A 12,273-nucleotide genomic window follows, 5' to 3' on the forward strand; every position below is an offset into this window, starting at 1 on the left:
AGATTCACTGTAAACTAATGACCATCGGCCTCTCTCCGTGAAGCATGCGGTGCCACGCCCCCTGTGGCCTTTCTGTAGGTCTAGTGCTATCATTTCTATTGACGATATGCTCCCATGAGTCACTGCTTCCTGCTTCGCTTGTGCTTACACACCAGCCACTATCAGGCCCAGCACACCTCTTGCTGCCTCTGTGCCTCACCACTTCGAGGTCCTGAGGCCTGCTGCTTGTAATCTGAGTCCCTCGGAGCTCCTCGGCAAGACTCTTCTGGCCCCGCTGGACCAGCCTCTGCTGCTGGCAAACATGCGTGCCCGGGCTGCTTCAGACAACACCATCTCCTGGGGGGTTTCAGCATTCTTAGCCGAGTCAGCTCCCAAAAGCTCTGTAAAAAGATACACATATGCGGCTTCCAAACCTTATTAATGCACTCAGAAGACGCGGGGTGACATGCCCCGAAGCTAGACTCTCCCTTCTCGTTCCAGTGGAAACCTAGCAGGTAGCTACTTTAAGCTGACTTTCCCCCACACATATTCCCAACATTCCTGTGGAGTGGAAGCGTCCAAAACGTGTGGGTTCCAAATGCAGGCAAGCGTCCGCCTCAGCCATAACAGGGGTCATTGCATTGATGAAGGGGCGAAGAACGTTTCATTTTTCAGCTTTTGTCATCTCTGTGCCAATCACTTCATACATGACGAGGGACGGAGTATTAGACATGAGCTATGTTTATACGAGGGGAGCAGCCACGATCAAGTAGATGCGCGGCCTAGGACACCAGCACAGACACTGACCAGCACGGACGTCAATTCTACAAATGCCAGGAGCAGTGGAAGTGACATCACATACCCCATGACATCACAGGAAGTGACATCACATAACGTGGTTTTGTCCTGGTGGTATTGCAAACCTTAAAAAAACGAGATGCTTAATCAAAATAACAAACAGGACCAAAGCACAGAAAGTGCTATTTTAACTTCCTACCATTTATTAATCATGGTGCTGTCCCAATATTTCATGGGTGCAGTCATGAGAAGCCGGGGCACAGTCAGCAGAAACTACATAGGCCGAGCTCACTGCGTTCCTATGCCAGTACTGCCTCATATGGCAAGTCACTGCCATCTTATAACCGGTTAAGTATCACCTGCCCCATCAGATATGGAGATCACATGCTAAACACTGCCTTACATACCAGGCACTACTATAAAATGGGAACCTCATATACCCTTTATTACCATCTTAAACCAGGTTGAGGCTCATATGCCATGTGTACTCATCATATGGAAGATACAGCCTCACAGACCCAAGTGATATCATAATTGCTAAGTGTTATAGTGCTCCTGAGTACTATCATCTAATGCCAGGCAAAACCAGATATGGTAAATATGTGATTACATTTCTTTTTACAGTGCAGTTCACTGAATCACTTTTTTGGTGATCTCAAAGCCGTGTGAGGTAAAGTTATTTACCCAGAATCACCCACACTGGTGCATATTTCAATCTCTCCAATGTACCCATTAGACCAAATCCCCTACCTCTACGTCTTTAATTTTGCACCCACACACAACGAGATTTGCATTGTGTCCTTTTATTAGCAGGCAAATGTTTTAAAAAGAAATGGGCATGTGAAGCACAAACACACATTCTAAATCAATATTAAAGTAATATTAATCGAAAGCTGTGGGTAAAACAAGTTTGACTGATGGATGCACGAGGAACGCAATAACTAGAGGCAACCACTTAATTCACTGAGCTATTCCAGTCCATTTCTACCTACAGCATAAGAAATTAATCTCATAAATGTACAGAAGTACACAGAAATAACGGCTTTACACAGTTTACAATAAAGTGTTGAAATAAGACAAAAAGACTCACAGACGCGCGCGCGCGTGCTTGCAGATTGTTAGGGGTAGCTGCTGGCACCCCTTACTAGCCCTAAATGACATCCATGAGCAGGACGGGGCATATTATACGGTAAAGACATAGCGGGCCTGCAGTGAGCTCAATGTGGCACAGCGGTCATGCATGTATGTGGTGTTGGGGGTGAAGATGCTAGCAAGCGTAAATCTGCAGTGTGCATCCAGATCTGTGTGCAGGGACCAGCAGTCAGGGGGCCTCTTGAGGAGATCTGTTTGAAGATTTTAGGGTACAGTGATCCGCTGGGGTGCCAGTCTGACGTTGGTCTCAAGGCAACGGTCCTGTAGTGTTATTTGAGGGCATGTCGGATTCCTGCTGTTCTTGGTTCCATTTAATGATCAATATCGAGGGATAGTTGCATCGAAATGTGTACAAAGAAATGTAAGGAAGTCTTTATTTTTTTTTTAGAAACGCAGGAGAGATACATTGTGCAGTGTCAATGAGGCCTATTTGGTACTACTGGGTACATAAGAAATACTGGCTACTCAAGAGACTAATGACTACAGGAATCATGACAAGATCCATGAAGATCAAGGAATACACCAAGCAGATCCAGTGATGACTCTATCTAGCATTCACACGACCAAATCATTCATCTTATCTCTAAACAAAGGGTTACGTTTTAACCCTGCCAGTCGACAATGTTATAGATGTATTCAATAAAGCTCTGACGCAAGATACGAGATATTTGCATCTCGACAGTGCCGCATACTAAATCGAATATGACATATAACGAAAAGAAAGCACTTGATGAATGAAACTACAGTACAGAACTTATAATGAAAGCAGCAGACAAAGGAGGAAGATGGTAGTGATGGATAGAAAAGGTTGCATCAGGCAAGCCAATACACAACTCAATGACCGCAGCTGTTCTATCAAGCTGGACTCCAACCCTTTGAAAACATTGGGCCTCATTAGGACCCAGGCGGTAAGGGGTTTACGGCGGCATAAACAGCGCCGACCCTTACCGCCTGATTCCGAGGTCCCTTAGCGCCATGGAGGTTTTTGTTAAAATCCATGGCGCTAAGGGACCTTGTTGTTAATTACGCCACCGTAATTTACGGTGGCGTAATTAACGCCTTCCCCACTCCCATTATGCCCTATTGGGCAAAAATGGGAATGGGGAAGGGTAAATGGGTTTGATTTGATTTGATTTGGCATTTATATAGCACTACGAACCCTCAGGTATCTGAGCACTGCTTATTATTACCCACGGTGTGTGGTGCTCATTTATCGACCTCGGAAGGATGAAAGGCTGAGTTTGGCCCCTGCCGGGATTCGAACCTGCGTTAGCAGGATCTGCACTGATGTCAAAGCGAGCGCTCTACTCGCTGTGCCACTTGACCGGTTAATGGGGACTTACCGCCCCACTCACCTCGGAATGGGGCGGTAAGTCCGCCAACCACCATGGCGTAAACGAAGTTTACGCCATGGTGGTAAAGGTACGACCCAGGCGGTAACTTACCGCCTGGGTCGTAATGAGGCCCATTATCTTTGGAATGGCAACAGTTGAGCAAAAATTGGTATGAACGTGGTTTGCTGAATTATGACGAATACACTACATGAATGTTCAATTTCCAATCATGGCTTCTTTCTAGTTCACACCTAACGTACATACACCAGTTGTAAGATTCCCAGCCTGCCGACCCATATTCAATGGGATAGGCTCTCTGACGGAGAGGATATCGGAATAGATAGATGTTCATCTAAACCCCTTGGCATCCATTCTTGCATCCTATATTAACCCCTTAAGTGCCAATGATGAGTATGCTTGTTCATTTTGCATAGACTTGCGTAATAGCCTCTTTACTAAATACACGTTTGCTGAGAAATCAGAAGTCTTTAATCAAGGAGATCCTGATTATAATATGATTCTTCTGAGGTCTTTTTGGATGCATGGAATCTGAATGATTATAACTCGAGTCAATTCAGGCGCAACTGTTCACCCAATAACCCGCAACTACTCAAGAGAATGTTAATATCCCACCAGGAAGATCCACCCGTTGATGCTAAAAAAGAAGGATTACATATGTGTGCAATTGATAAGTAGCTGCAATGCTGAAGCATTGAAGGTTTTATCCTGGGGGTGGCATTTGCAAGGAAATAGTTGCAGCCCGGCTAATTCGACAGCTCATCCAGCTCCGTGATGCAGAACCTGCAAGCTCACCAGCGAACCCCAGCAAATGTCTTCAAAAAGTGAACCGAGAATCTGTTGACACTTAGTATTAGCCTCTCAATTTCACATAACGCATTCACAAATAACCACGGGAGCCAGGTGCAGAGTTGACCTTCTCTTTATTACTCCAACCGTTAAATGCCTAAACTGCCTAAACTCTTTCCCTGTCCCTCCCCTTCCCCCCTCCTCCTGCTCCCCCCACCCTGGTATGCTCTCCTTTCTTAAAGAGGCCGCTTCCCTCTATTCACCCACAACATCCTACCTGATGTATAGATTTTGTGAGGTCATGGAAGGAGCGTTTGCCTGGCCAATCAAACATCTCACTATAAGTTCTTCCATTTACCAAAGTTTGAGAACAGAGTTCGGACGTCTTCCTGGCAAATACTAGATCATGCAATGCTAAGATAACAGTAACCATTGACCTAGCTTCCAGTAACAATGTTACTAGAAGTAGAATAAAGCTGCGTGGCAACAATGCAGGACAAGAAAGGCTGAGAGGAATGCCATCAGTACAGGTGCCAAAAGGCCACTTCAGACGCTCAAAATCAACATGCTGCTCCCTTAGCAATCAACCAAGTATTCAGCACATTAAACATGTACCTCATTTGATTTCAGTATTTTGTTTTGTTGGATCATTCATTCTGAACCGTACATTGCATTGTATGTGTTTCTCTGGCCACTTCCACACACCTTTTTATCAGATGTGAGAGGGCTTTCAGGAAAGGCACTCTTTTTTCTCTCCTGGAATGAAAGTAGCTTTGATACAGCACGCCACTATTTTGACTCAAAATCTCCCTGCAACAGAGCTGATATGATTTGCCACCTAGTGTGTCCTTGTTATTCAACAGGGGTGTGGTTTACACTACACACAGGGCCTGTGATTAACTGGATTCTGCTCTGCCGGAGCACAAGGATGAGTTGGGACAAAAAATGCCCACTCAGCCTTCACTTGTCTAAGCACCAAGACCCAACACAATCATTAAGGTAAAACAAACACAGTTAGGAAATATACCCCATTCGTCTTTTGTGGTAACGTGGCCGAGGGAATGCTATTCTCTTAGGACGAGTGTGAACGTGATTCATTAGTGACCCAGACAGCAAAGCATAACAGTCCAAAATGAAGGGAAAATCCAATCAAGGCTCTACAAAAAATAGATATAATTTAATAAAACTATATAACTAAATAGTAAACACTGTACACAACCCACCCCTATACAAAGACCGAGGAAATGCAACAGACTGAGGAAAGTAGCACTCTGAGCGTGAATACATGGCTGATAGGCAAATTACCAACCACCAAAAAGGATTAGTCTTTGGGTGAAAGAATGTGCTGAGGTGGCCTAACCACTCTAAAGGGTCCCAGTGGATGAAGAGGGGGCAGCTCAGGATTTATAGTACCTGTTTTGGTTCTTGGTGGGTTGACGGATGTTGAACCCTGTGTCGAATGTAGATGCAAGCAGATAAAGCTCAGTATGAGCATTTTGGAGCGTGTGGGCCTCCTCACATAGCAGGCATCAAGTAGGGGCGCATGCGATTGCTCTGTGCGGTTGAAGAGGGCTCTCAGAGATGCAGTTCTGGGCGGTCCCAGGATCTCTTTGCAGTTGGGCCAGGCTGAGTCGGGCTTGTAGACACTGGGAGGGGTTGATGCATGACGCTCCCATGGTTCGAGTCAGCGATTGACAGTCATCAAAGGTGGTGATCTTGGTGTGTCGATGTGCATGTTGGTGAGCCAGCCGTTTGAAAGCTAGCTGTGCTGAGCTATGGTTGCAACCTCCAGTTAGAGTTGGCATGTGACTTGTCAGTGGTTCAGGTAGTGTCCCGGCATTGAGCAGCAGCAGGCCTAGCAAATGACAGGCGCAGCTAGGGCACAATGCAGTGTTGAGATGGTTGAAGCACCTGCAATAATTTGGATTTGTGGAGGAACGCAAATGCCTGCGCCACCATCTTCTCTTTTGTCCATAGTGCAGTGACCAAGGAGCGACCCGTTGGGTGCATCAGAACAGGGAGCTTCGGCTCGTTTGGTCCTCCAGCTGCTATGAGGTCCACTCAGAGGGTCTCAAGGATAAGAGATTTACATTCAGGGTGTGCTTTCCCAGCTTTAGGAGATTCCGGTGCAGAGTGGCAGGTCCTGGTCCACAGCAAAGGTTCACCTGCAATGTTCCCTGTATAGGGAGCAGATCTTCCTTCTGCCTTGGATGGCTCCTTCACTTTTGGCTGAGGGCTTTGTAAAGTGCAACTTTCTCAAAGGAAATCCAGTGAGCTCTTCTCAGTTGCTTCAGAGTGAAGCATCAGTGTCTTGAGAGGATCTAAGAAGTGTTGGGCGACCCCTTCTTTGAAAGGCAAACTCCTGCAGGTGATTGGACTAAATCTAGCCCTCCTTAGTGGCTCAACCACTGTTCTTGAAAGAAGTGGACTTTGCCCTTCTAAGATAACACGCAAAGGTTTTTTTTTTCTACAGGAAGTGGAGTGGACAGAAAGGAGAAAGAGAGGCAGAGAGAAACAAAATGGTGCAGGTCTCCTTTCACTGAACAAATCGCTTCTGACTACTCTAACCCCACCCCTTTCCTCCTCACTGGCATCAAATGCCTTAAGAAATGCAGCACCCTGTTGTGAGGCTACTCCTTATGAATGGGTGTGCTCTTTTGATTTCTGGGCCATGGGCAGCTGCATGCTGTGCAGTTGTCTCTGGTGGAGGGTGTCACCTGCCCTCACAAAGAGATCAAAGAAGAGGCATGGCCTTCAGGTTCCTGCCCTGTCAGGCTCAAACCGTCTGGCCAGAATATACATCACCTTTCACAGCTGAGCTTGGCTCACAGGAGCTGACGCATTTATGATATTAAATTGGCTGTGGCTGTAATAGCTATGAGAATACCATCCACCATATCCTAAATCAGGTATGGTGTACATTTAAAGATGATTCTGCCACCAGGTGGTAGACCCATTATTCTAGGGTTTTGGAACAGGGTGCATAAACAGGGGAGCATATCTTAAATGCAGGCTCTGCATTGTAATAATGTAATAAGCCAGTGCTCCTAGACCCTTGTCAAATGGCAATCCGTCACATGGTCAACATTATTAGGTGTATCACGGCTCAGAAAAAATGTCCTAGGCAGAGCATTGGTGGATTAGTGGTTTAAAAACTTACCCTAAGGAATTGAGTAGCCATAAGTGCTGGGCTTGTGCCTTTTCACCATTGCTTTCATTTACTTTTATGTTCAGTTTGTATTTTTTTATAGTGTACATTTTGTCAGAAGTAAGCATAACAGCATGACTTTTTTTAAGCGGTACAATACCATTACTGTGATGGTTACTGTACTTTGTGGCTACACATGTCATGCTATGTTTGTGTTACCAATGTTCAGTGGTCATGCTCTGTCCCTTTTTATTCTGGTAGCCAACTCACTCTACAATACAAGTTCAGGTCTCCTAATTTCTTCTAAACCATCTGCCCGTCTGCCTTGTGCAGTGGCACTGGTGTCGCTACCCATTGGCGTTCTGTCGGTTTCCCCAAATAAAAGGGAATTCCAGATGTTACGTACTTCAGCAGTGCTGCTGTGAGCACAACAATTGATTAATCATGGGGGTACTTGTGCTCGCTCAAACATGATTATCTGCTAGGTACACAGCAATGCCATTCTAAAGCAGACATATAAACAAGCACACACATATATTTGTGGACTGCAGGTTAGAACCACCCGTGGGATGTGAGAGGCTGTAGGTTCTGGGTTGAAGCCTCTTCACCAAAGATCTCTTTAACTTTATTGCATTTTTTATTAACCATCTAACAAGATATAGTGGGGCTGACAAATACTGTAAAAACATTTGTTTTTATTTGAGCAGATAGCACTAAAACTGTGGTGATGACTTTGTTTCATGGTTCTCTAACCTCATGCAAGCCTGGCTGTATTAAAAATGTTCGGTGCAGTACAAGAATCCAATGAACAGCCATAATGTAGATAAGATGCAATATTTAAATATCGAAAACACTTACAGTATGTACTTAAAACACAATATGTGTATCCTGTCACATTAATAGGTTTTTCAGGGCTTGCAGTGGACCATTTGACCAGCTGTCTCCCTTGTTGTCTGTGTCCAGCCCAGGTGCCCACATGTGAGGAGTCAAGTCTAAGAAAGCTTAGAACCAAGGCCCCTGCTTAAGCCAGGATTTTGCTGAGTTCCCCCTTTGCCTGACTCCTGATTCCACACATGTATTCATTTGTTTACTTCTTTTAACCACCTTCACGCACAGTGATTTTGATTCTTTCCTTTTTGTACTCACTCTTGTCCTCCCATTCTCCCGCAGTCTTCAGCCACCAATTAGTCTAACTTCTACCTCACTCTCCACCTTTCCATCTCCCTCCTCTCACCCTGCACCCTTCAAACCTGAAACATACTTTCTGCCAGGGTATTGAACCTCATCTACCCCACTTGCCTATCGCACAACACCTGTTCCTCTTCCCTGCCCCCAATCATCTTTTTACTTGGCTTCTGAATTGCACAACCCCACTGGAACAAGTTTTCCTTCATCACTGATGACTTTGACTGTCATCACCCATGAACTTTCACTATGACAGATGCCTGGATTAGCCCTCATGATTCTGCTACCTTCTCCAACTCTCCCGGGCTTTGTGAAGGAGGGTGGACTCGGGTTATGTATCAATAATATGCCACTATTTGATGACTACTTCCTACACCCCACACTGCTCTGGCTCTCTATCAAACTCCAGCCCAATCAATTCCTTCTTTCCTAACCTTAACCATCTCCTTGAATCACTTCCACCACCATACCTATTGTCATGTTGGTGTACTTTAAGCTTCACAACCCTCCACAGCCACATGCCTTGAACTTAAGTCCTTCCTATCTGAACACTCCCCCTACTTCCTCCATGACCTGCCCACCCACCCTGGTAGGAACTCTCTTGACCTTGTCTGTGTCTCTACTTTTTTCTCATCCTTTGATCACTACTTTGACCCCTCTCCCTCTGATCACTCTATTGTTCACATTAACAATACTTATCATCTCTCCTCTTCAATCATGAATAGGAAATTCAAGCAGGAATCTCTTGCCCCCTTAACTCAATGATTTGAGGATACTTCTCCTGTCTCTGTTGGGTATTCATGCCTCTTCCTTTGCTTGTGCCTTTTCAGATTTTCATTGTGGCGTTAGGGGAGTGCCGTAAATGAGGGCTCTGGGACGTTACCCCTGTTCCAACTCTTGGAACAGGGGCTTAATGTCATTAGGACCCTGGCTTACCAAAGCGGTAGCCCGTAGCAACTTGCACATCCTATTCAATGACTGAAAACACTGTGCTAAGATTGCTGCCATGGAAAGGAAATGCAGGGCTCCGTGGCAGCCGAAGAAGCAGGTAAGTGGGACTAGGGGCGGGGTTGGAAATGGTAAACAAATAAATAAATAAGGGGAGGGAAGGCGGGGGGAAGATGCTGGCCAGGGGAAGCAGCCATCAGGTGGCTTGGAATGCAGGCTTAGATTGTAGGTTTAAGCCCACGTTTCTAGCCACATGATTGGGTGGTTCCCACGTGCCGGGTGCTAATATGCAATTATGAGCCCCTTCGACCAACACAATCCTGCATGTACATTAACACCTTTCTACGCCCATCCTCTGCCCTGCTTTACACACATCCTGGATCCCCACCATACTCATAGCCTTTAAAAAATCTCTAGTTTCTCACTTCTGGATTCTGCCAAATCCTCCAACTTTACAAACCTAATCTCACAGTAATCTCCCACACAAACCTTAATCAACCTTCAAAACTCTGCACACTCAACAAAGCCAACACCTATTGCCTCCACCCTCTCTGCAAAAGACTATACTCACTACTTGCCTAGCATTTCGGCGCTGGACTGCCCCTGGGCAGGACAAAGGCTGATATGCGGGGAAATTTCTTCTCTGTGAAAAGGACAGTGAGCCAAAGACTTGGTAGAGTCTTTCCCAGGGGTTATTCACCCAAGAACAGGTCATTGGGCTGTGTTCGTGCTGGTAGAGAGATTCCCAGACCCACCTTTGTTTGCATACATTAACTTTGGGTTTCACCCTAAGTTAACAGGGCAATCCAGACGTGGACCCCTTGCTCACTGTTCTTAGAGAGGCAACAGTTTCACCTTACTGATGATGCCCAACAAGGCTGAAACACGTGTATGGGGTTACTGATGGTACTCTTGTTCAGAGGAGAATTGCCTAGCATTTCGGCGCTGGACTGCCCCTGGGCAGGACAAAGGCTGATATGCGGGGAAATTTCTTCTCTGTGAAAAGGACAGTGAGCTAAAGACTTGGTAGAGTCTCTCCCAGGGGTTATTCACCCAAGAACAGGTCATTGGGCTGTGTTCGTGCTGGTAGAGAGATTCCCAGACCCCCCTTTGTTTGCATACATTAACTTTGGGTTTCACCCTAAGTTAACAGGGCAATCCAGACGTGGACCCCTTGCTCACTGTTCTTAGAGAGGCAACAATTTCAACTTACTGTTGATGCACAACAAGGCTGAAACACGTGTATGGGGTTACTGATGGTACTCTTGTTCAGAGGAGAATTGCCTAGCATTTCGGCGCTGGACTGCCCCTGGGCAGGACAAAGGCTGATATGCGGGGAAATTTCTTCTCTGTGAAAAGGACAGTGAGCTAAAGACTTGGTAGAGTCTCTCCCAGGGGTTATTCACCCAAGAACAGGTCATTGAGCTGTGTTCGGGCTGGTAGAGAGATTCCCAGACCCCCCTTTGTTTGCATACATTAACTTTGGGTTTCACCCTAAGTTAACAGGGCAATCCAGACGTGGACCCCTTGCTCACTGTTCTTAGAGAGGCAACAGTTTCACCTCACTGATGATGCCCAACAAGGCTGAAACACGTGTATGGGGTTACTGATGGTACTCTTGTTCAGAGGAGAATTGCCTAGCATTTCGGCGCTGGACTGCCCCTGGGCAGGACAAAGGCTGATATGCGGGGACATTTCTTCTCTGTGAAAAGGACAGTGAGCTAAAGACTTGGTAGAGTCTCTCCCAGGGGTTATTCACCCAAGAACAGGTCATTGGGCTGTGTTCGTGCTGGTAGAGAGATTCCCAGACCCCCCTTTGTTTGCATACATTAACTTTGGGTTTCACCCTAAGTTAACAGGGCAATCCAGACGTGGACCCCTTGCCCACTGTTCTTAGAGAGGCAACAGTTTCACCTCACTGATGATGCCCAACAAGGCTGAAACACGTGTATGGGGTTACTGATGGTACTCTTGTTCAGAGGAGAATTGCCTAGCATTTCAGCGCTGGACTGCCCCTGGGCAGGACAAAGGCTGATATGCGGGGAAATTTCTTCTCTGTGAAAAGGACAGTGAGCTAAAGACTTGGTAGAGTCTCTCCCAGGGGTTATTCACCCAAGAACATGTCATTGGGCTGTGTTCGTGCTGGTAGAGAGATTCCCAGACCCCCCTTTGTTTGCATACATTAACTTTGGGTTTCACCCTAAGTTAACAGGGCAATCCAGACGTGGACCCCTTGCTCACTGTTCTTAGAGAGGCAACAGTTTCACCTCACTGATGATGCCCAAGAAGCCTGAAACACGTGTATTCGGTTACTGATGGTACTCTTGTTCAGAGGAGAATTGCCTAGCATTTCGGCGCTGGACTGCCCCTGGGCAGGACAAAGGCTGATATGCGGGGAAATTTCTTCTCTGTGAAAAGGGCAGTGAGCTAAAGACTTGGTAGAGTCTCTCCCAGGGGTTATTCACCCAAGAACAGGTCATTGGGCTGTGTTCGTGCTGGTAGAGAGATTCCCAGACCCCCCTTTGTTTGCATACATTAACTTTGGGTTTCACCCTAAGTTAACAGGGAAATCCAGACGTGGACCCCTTGCTCACTGTTCTTAGAGAGGCAACAGTTTCACCTCACTGATGATGCCCAACAAGGCTGAAACATGTGTATGGGGTTACTGATGGTACTCTTGTTCAGAGGAGAATTGCCTAGCATTTCGGCGCTGGACTGCCCCTGGGCAGGACAAAGGCTGATATGCGGGGAAATTTCTTCTCTGTGAAAAGGACAGTGAGCTAAAGACTTGGTAGAGTCTCTCCCAGGGGTTATTCACCCAAGAACAGGTCATTGGGCTGTGTTCGTGCTGGTAGAGAGATTCCCAGACCCCCCTTTGTTTGCATACATTAACTTTGGGTTTCACCCTAAGTTAACAGGGCA

This window comes from Ambystoma mexicanum, chromosome 7q (assembly GCF_040938575.1).
Source record: "Ambystoma mexicanum isolate Mex_15411 chromosome 7q, UKY_AmexF1_1, whole genome shotgun sequence".
Taxonomy (NCBI): domain Eukaryota; kingdom Metazoa; phylum Chordata; class Amphibia; order Caudata; family Ambystomatidae; genus Ambystoma; species Ambystoma mexicanum.